Raw genomic sequence first — 8,335 nt, forward strand, 5'->3', positions numbered from 1 at the left:
TTTCTAAAGTAGATTTTCTTATTTTTTGTGCTTCAAAGGACATGCTTCAGCCACACTCCCAAGTTCTGGGATTTTCAAAAGGCGTCTTGTTTGTGGATATTTGTTCATTTGTATTTCTGTGAGGAGGACTTGATCCAGGAGCCTCCTATTCTACCATCTTGCTTATTTCAACAGCAGAAGTGCATTTGGTTGCAAGGTAGAGACTGAATCTGAGTATGTTCATAAGAGTGACAACGGGGATGGAGAGAATAGAAGAGCTTTGAATAGAGAGAATATTTAGAACACTGTGTGTAAAGTAGGAAGGAGGGATCTTAGGAATGCCTTTCAATTTCCCTTTAATACTATGCTTTCCATCTCCTCTCCTGAGCGAACTCCTACTTCTCTCTCAAGTCTCTACTTAATTGTAACTTCCAATGCAAGGTTGTTTAAATCTTAGACTATTGTTGACCACTTAAGGCTCTTTTTCATTTAATGTCTTCATTAGATACTTATTAAGCATATATCATGTCTTAGGGGCTGGCAGTATGTACCACAGGCAGTTCCCAACATCATGGAGTTTACATTCAAAATGGTTTGAAATAATGAGCAAAACCAGATATTACTTTTACTTTCATCAAGCCTTCTCTTGAATGGCATTCAAATGGCTGCTGCTGAGTGCTGTGTAAATATTGAAAGTGACAAATTCAGATATTGTTAATCTGTACAGCTTTGTGATTTTCTCTAACATTCTTATCAGGGTTGGGATTTGTGTTTGTTTGGTGGTGAAGAAAGCAAATACTTAAAATGATCTAGGGTTGGGGTGCCTGAGTGGCTCAGTTGGTTAAGTGTCTGCTTTCTGCTTGGGTCATGATCCCAGGGTTGTAGGATGGAGCCCCATGCTGGGCTCCCTGCTTAGTGCGAGATTGCTTCTCCCTCTCCCTATTCCCCTCCCCCCATGCTGTGCTCTTACTTGTTCTGTTTTTCTCAAAAGAATAAATAAAAAATCTTAAAAAAAAAAAAAAGGATCTGGGGTTGAATTTTTTCCTTACAGATAGGTGCAGAAAATAATAGTGTTTGGATTCTTAAGATGTTGTCAAGAAAGCAATTGAAGTGATGAATCATGGAATGGACACTGATAAAGAAAAGTGAAGAAGGAAAAGTCTGATCAATGCATGGAATTTATTTGGGTCAAGGGAGTACACATCTTGATGAATTCAAGAAGTTTTCTATAATAACAAAATCAGGGAGCTAAAGATGTTTCTGGGTGTGATTACAGAAGGTAGAGTTAGGCAGAATGGATTTCATTCAGCTTGCACTGTTGATGCATTAATGAGACCCTGGAAAAGTCATACCAAACCTCTGAGACTCACTTTCCTCAATTAAAAATTGCTGGCAATGACATCAAACTCAAAGTGTTACAAGTTTTAAGTGTGATAACTTAAGTAGCAGTCTGCACATGGTTGGTGTCCACAGAATATTTGCTCACTACTGCTTGATGCCATGCAGCTGCCTTTTATTCTTTTCTTCTCTCCTGTTGTTATTGTTAGAGGCCTAACAGAGTTATTCTCCCATGAAATAAGATGAGGAATAAAGAATTGAGCAGGACAGACAGGTTAAGGAACTTGAAGAGACTAGAAGATAAAAGACCTTAAGAACAAGAGCTTAGCAAGGTCAGTTCCTTCATCTAGGTCACATGAGTAGGGATTTCAGGGATCGAGGTAGTCCCAAGTGGGAAGTACAATGGAATCTTCAGGGAGCCTCTGATAACTCCTCTGTCTGGGCAGATAGATCCCAAACTCTTTGTACCTGTGACTTATCTTTCCTAGTCGTACTAATGGGTCTTCACCTCAGGGCACAGCATGATCTGCAACCACTTGCATACCTATACTTCTGCCATGGTCCAGAGAGCAAAGCTTTAGGAGAGAGTTCCCCTAAGCTCCCTGTGAAGCTTGCATGCTACTGAAAATATGCACAGGTAATTGTGGAGTGGATGCAAAGTATGTGCTCTTCTAAATCCCCAGAGGAGAAAATGGTGTACGTGTCAGAAACAAGATAGATTTCTAAAACTACATAATAGCAGCAAAAGCAAGTTGAATGCTTTTCAAGTTCTTTTTTTTTTGTTTTGGGACAAGGAACAATGGTTTTTTGCATTGTAATAGCAAATATAAAGAAAACATACCATTTTAGTACAATACTTTGGCATTTTGTGGAATCCCAGACTGGATGGAGTCTTGATTACTTAGCCACATAATTACTTTTTAAATTTAGACTCTTGAAGAAAAATGCATTTAGACTTTTGAATTACTTTGGTACAAAAATGCTTTTTCTTGTTGAATGCTTGGATATATAACAAGAGTTGTGCTTTCTTTTTGGTGATTATTATTCGTGAAACAAGAAGAGTGTTGACTCTTATATATCATCTGATGTCTATGCCCTTCTCTAATAGATGTGTGACACTTTCTTTTAGCTGCTCCTCATCTCTCAACTCTTCTGTAGCTCTCTGTATCTTTTAGCCCTCTGCCATACCTGTGGCGACTCTGACCAGCTTTCCCCTGAAATGCATCCTCCCCTTCCATAGTATATAATTGTCACTTGGGAAATGTTGCCAAAGTCCCATGCCCCCTGCATCTAAGTGTGGTCATGTGAATTGTTCTTACCAATGGAATGTGAGGAGAAATGATTGGTGTCACTTTCAGGAATAGGCTTTTAAGAATTAAGACTTTAAGAAGACTTTTAAAGGGCGCCTGCGTAGCTCAGTGGGTTGAGCCTCTGCCTTTGGCTCAGGTCATGATCCCAGCTTCCAGCCCTGTGTTGGGCTCCCTGCTCAGCAGGAAGCCTGCCTCTCCCTCTCGCACTCCCCCTGCTTGTATTCCCTCTCTTGCTGTGTCTCTGTCAAATAAATAAATAAAATCTTAAAAAAAAAAATAAAAGAAGACTTTTAAGCCATTCCTATGACTTCCTTGTATTTCCATACTTTGGCACCAACAGGCTGGATCTCATTGATCTATTTATGAGAAACATAAAGAAGGTGTATGAAGTTGTTAAATGATCGGGGTTAAGGTCTCCTTACAGTGGGAGATGTGGATCTAGGTAGAAAGAGGCTTACTGATGTGTGTGAATTGTGGCAGTGCCTTTCTGCAGTGTAGCTAATGGGAACCCAGTCCCTGTGCTGCTGCACAGCATAATACGGCTTGTTAGGATAGATCATCAGGGACTCTTGTACTTGGTAATAGAATGATGTAATGCCCATCACCAGGTGGTTATTAAGGAGGGCAGGGATAGCATGGAGCACTGGATGTTATAAGCAATGAACCGTGGAACACTATATCAAAAACTAATGATGTGCTGTATGGTGACTAACATAATATAATTTTTAAAAAGATTAATGAAAAAGAAAAGATTGGCATAATGCATTCTTCAGGAACATAATGCTTTACCATAATCTATTATCACATCAGGGAGCACATTGAATGTCCTAGAGCACCCTCTGGAGGAGTGACAGGATGTTTTACCGGTGTTTTTTGTAGGGTGAGTCCCAGTCTCATTTTTACTGTAGATCTTATTTTCTTAAGTGCTATGGGCAATGTTTGTGGCCTTCACTTTTCTAGTTATTAACTTCTAGATCAGTTTAGTTTCTGTATAAAATCATATAGAACTTTGCCACTTTAGAAACAAAGTGGATTATATATAAAACTATAAAAAAAAGAATCACTCTGGCTGTTGGAGTACACGATGGGTGACAGGGAGGCCAGGGAAGAGAGTCCCATAGGAACAGGTAGGAGACAATGGAGAATGAAGCTGAGACAGAAAGTGGAGCTGGGGAGTGGGGGATGGGTGTGGAGGGTTTGGGGTGGTTAGTGGAGGAAATAGCAGCAGATGAAACATCTAGGAATCTGTTCCAGTTACCATTGTATGTGGGTGTGGACACAACCTCCCCTCCCAATTATCTCATGTACCCCCAAATTATAGAGTAGGTCTTTCTTAAAAGGACAAAGGGAAATTTTCATCCCTGGGGATAAATTGAACTCCTGGCTTAGAATACAAGGACTTTGGTGGACATCTAAGTCTAACATTTATATGTTACAGATAGGAAGAGTGAAGCTAAAGAAAGAAAAGGGAATTATCCAGGGATCATCCAGCAAGGTCGAGAATTTGAGTCCTCACTGATTCACAGACCAGTGATCTGTTATTTTATCCCTGAAACCTTTCTCATCCCCCTCTTCAGAAGACACTGAGATTAAAAGTTGGTTGTATAGACTTCTACACATCTTTTAAGGCCTTTAGAAAGAGAAACATTTAGTACATTTAAAAATTATTATTTTTTATTGACGTGCAGTTGATATTGTATCAGTTTAAGGTGTACAGTGACACTGTATAAGTTTAAATTGTACATTTATGTACTGTAATATGATTACTGCTGTACTGTTAGCAAACACCTCTGTCTTGTCCTATAATTGCCATTTTTGGGCTCTTTTTTTACATTTTTAATTTTTTATAAAACAATTTCTTTTTAAAAATTATTTATTGTTTTATTTGAGAGAGAGTGTGCTTGCACTCGTGCGTGTGGTCGGGGAAGGGATAGAAGGAGGGAGAAACAGACTCTTCATGAAGCAGGGAACCCAAAAAGGGATTCAATTCCAGGACTCTGGGATCATGACTGAGCCGAAGGCAGATGCTTAACCATTTGAGCCACCCAGATGCCCCTATAATAAAACATTTTAGGGCACCTGGTGGCTCAGTTGGTTGGGCAACTGCCTTCGGCTCAGGTCATGATCCTGGTAGTCCCAGGATCAAGTCCCACATCAGGCCCTCTGCTCATCAAGGAGCCGGCTTCTCCCTCTGCCCCTTGCCCCTTTCATGCTCACGCTCTCTCTCTCTCAAATAAATAAAATCTTTAAAAAAAAACAAAACAAACAAAATATATATCTCTCAATGGTTTGTTCCTTTTTGTTACTGAGAAGCATTCCATTATGTGGATGTATCATATTTTGTTTCTCTATCTACCAGCTGATGGACATTGGGTTGTTTCCAGTTTGGGGTTATTATGAATACAGTTGCTACGAAAAAAAAAAAAAAAAAAAAAAACCAAAACAAACAAACAAAAAAACCAATTTCAAACTTATAGAAAAAAAATACTGCAAAATACACCATATCCTTTACCCAGATTCATTTATTAAGATTTAATCTCAGCAATTTTGAAGTATATAATACAGTATTCTCTTCTATACTTAATATGCTGTGTTGTAGATCGCCAGGATTTATTTATCAATCCATTTCTCTCACACACAGTCCCAGGTAATCACCATTCTACTCTCTGTTTCTACAAGTTTGGCTTTGGCTTTTTTTAGTGATACCATGCAGTAGTTTTATCCCTCTATTGGAATTTTCTCACTTAGTGTAATGCTTTCAAGGTCCATTTACATCGTCAGAAATAGCAGGATTTCCTTCTTTTCATGACTGAATAATATTCCATTGTATGTATACATATAAACACATCTTCTTTATCCCTTCATATGGAATAAAGCTGTTTTCATTATGGAAAAACAATCTAATGCATCCTTTGAGGCATATATATATATATATATATATATATATATATATATATATTTGAGGCCTATTTATATATATATACACACACACATACATATTCATTGGGGAGCTTTCTTTGACCTGTATTCCATGAGACCCCCAGACTGGAATGGGAGCCCCATATTTTTATAGATTTTGGCATGGCCCTATCTTTTCATCTTTTAAACCTCTGGTCTTTTTTGTTGGTGGTGATGGTGGTCAGTGATATGCTGTATTTTTTTCTTTTTCTTTTTATCTTTGACCATCCTCACCCATTTCTTCCACCTCTCACACCTTTACTCTGGCATCCACCAATCTGTTCTCTGTATCTGTGAGTTTTTTTTTTTTTTTTTTAAGATTCCACATGGAAGAGAGATCATATGGTATTTGTCTTTCTCTGTCTGACTTACCTCATTTAGCATAATGCCCTCAAGGTCCATTCGTGTTGTCATGAATGGCAATATTTCATTCCTTTTTATGGCTGAATAATATTCCACTGTGTATATGTGTGTGTGTGTGTGTGTGTGTGTGTGTGTGTATATGCACAATTCTTTATCCATTTACAATTTCTTTATCTATTTCTTTATCCATTTACTCATCATTGGACACTTAGGTTGTTTCCATATCTTGGCTGTTGTGAATAATGCTGCAATGAAGATGGAGATGCATATATCTTTTCAAATTAGTGTTTGTATTTGTTTTTTATTTTGTTTTTTTTTTTAAAGATTTTATTTATTCACTTGACAGACAGAGATCACAAGTAGGCAGAGAGGCAGGCAGAGAGAGAGGGAAGCAGGCTCCCTGCCGAGCAGAGAGCCCGATGCGGGACTCGATCCCAGGACCCTGAGATCATGACCTGAGCCGAAGGCAGCGGCTTAATCCACTGAGCCACCCAGGCGCCCTGTATTTGTTTTTTAGATAGATACATATTATAAAATTTCAGGACCAAATGGCTATACTGGTAGATTCTACCAAACGTTCAATGAAGAATTAATATCTATCCTTCTCAAACTATTCCAAAAAACAGAAGAAGGAACTCTTTCAAACTCATTCTATGAGGCTAGTATTACCCTGATACCAAAACCAGATAAGGACACTAAAGGAACAGAAAACTGTAGGCCACCTCTCTCTTTATATCCTATTTTCATTTCCTTTAGGTATGAACCCAGAAGAGGTATTGCTGAATCATATGGTAGTTTTATTTTTACTTACTTGATGGACCTTCATGTTTTCCATAGCAACTGAACCAATTTGCATTTCTACCAACAATTTTTAAAGACTCCCTTTTCTCCAAATCCTCACCAATACTTGTCATCTCTTATCTTTTTGTTGATAGCCATTCCAACAGATATGAGATGATATATCATTGTGGGTTTGGGTTTTTTTTTTTTTTTTTGCATTTTCCTAATGTTTAGAGATGTTGAATATCTTTTTTTTTTAAAGATTTTATTTATTTATTTGACAGAGAGAAATCACAAGTAGATGGAGAGGCAGGCAGAGAGAGAGAGGGGGAAGCAGGCTCCCCACTGAGCTCGCCCGATGCGGGACTCGATCCCAGGACCCTGAGATCATGACCCGAGCCGAAGGCAGTGGCTTAACCCACTGAGCCACCCAGGCGCCCCAAGATGTTGAATATCTTTTTATGTACCTTTTGACCATTTGGGTGTGTTCTTTGGAAAAATGTCTATTTCTTCTACCAATTTGTTAGTCAGATTTTGTTGTTGTTGAGTTGTATGGGTTCTTCATATATTTTGGGTGAAATTTCTTATTGGATATCTGGTTTGCAAATATTTTTTCCAATTCCATAGGATCCCTTTTCATTTTGTTAATTGTTACTTTTGCTGTGCAGAAGTTTTTTTAGTGTGATGTAGTTCCACTTGTTTGTTTTTGCTTTTGTTACTTGTGCTTTTTGTGTCATATCTAAAAAATCATCATCAGGACTAATGTCCCTAATTATCAATTAACATTTATTTCTCATTACTAACATATGATCTTTTTATTTTATCTTATGTTCCTCTGACCTGACAGTTTTCATCAATAAAAGACTGGAAGAATCAGACAGACATGGGTAGCCCTACACACACACACACACACACACACACACGCCTCACCTGGAGAAAATTCTCATTTTGACATGCTGTGGAATGCTGCATCAAAGTCACAGGTGATAGCTCTTCTATTGTAGATTTACCTTTCATGGTACTATTTAACTATCAAAAAATAACAATAACAGACCTGTGTGTTGCCAGAATTTCAGGTGCGAATTCAGCTGTTACCAGCTCTGAAAGTTTTATTTAAAAAAATTTTTTTTAAAGATTTTATATATTTATTTGACAGGCAGAGATCACAAGTAGGCAGAGAGGCGGGCAGAGAGAGAGAGAGGAGGAAGCAGGCTCCCCACTGAGCAGAGAGCCTGATGCGGGGCTCAATTCCAGGACACTGGGATCATGACCTGAGCCGAAAGCAGGGGCTTTAACCCACTGAGCGACCCAGGCGCCCCAAGCTCTGAAAGTTTTAAAAATATGTCTCAGGGGGGCACCTGGGTGGCTCAGTGGTTAAAGCCTCTGCCTTCGGCTCAGGTCATGATCCCAGGGTCCTGGGATCGAGCCCCGCATCTGGCTTTCTGCTCAGCGGGGAGCCTGCTTCCCTTCCTCTCTCTCTGCCCGCCTCTCTGCCTACTTGTGATCTCTGTCTGTCAAATAAATAAATAAAATATATTAAAAAAAAACCTCTCAAAAGTGAACATTTTGAGAGGTTTTTTTTTCTCTTGATGAAAGAAACAAACTTG

This window comes from Mustela nigripes, chromosome 7, assembly GCF_022355385.1.
Source record: "Mustela nigripes isolate SB6536 chromosome 7, MUSNIG.SB6536, whole genome shotgun sequence".
Lineage (NCBI taxonomy): Eukaryota > Metazoa > Chordata > Mammalia > Carnivora > Mustelidae > Mustela > Mustela nigripes.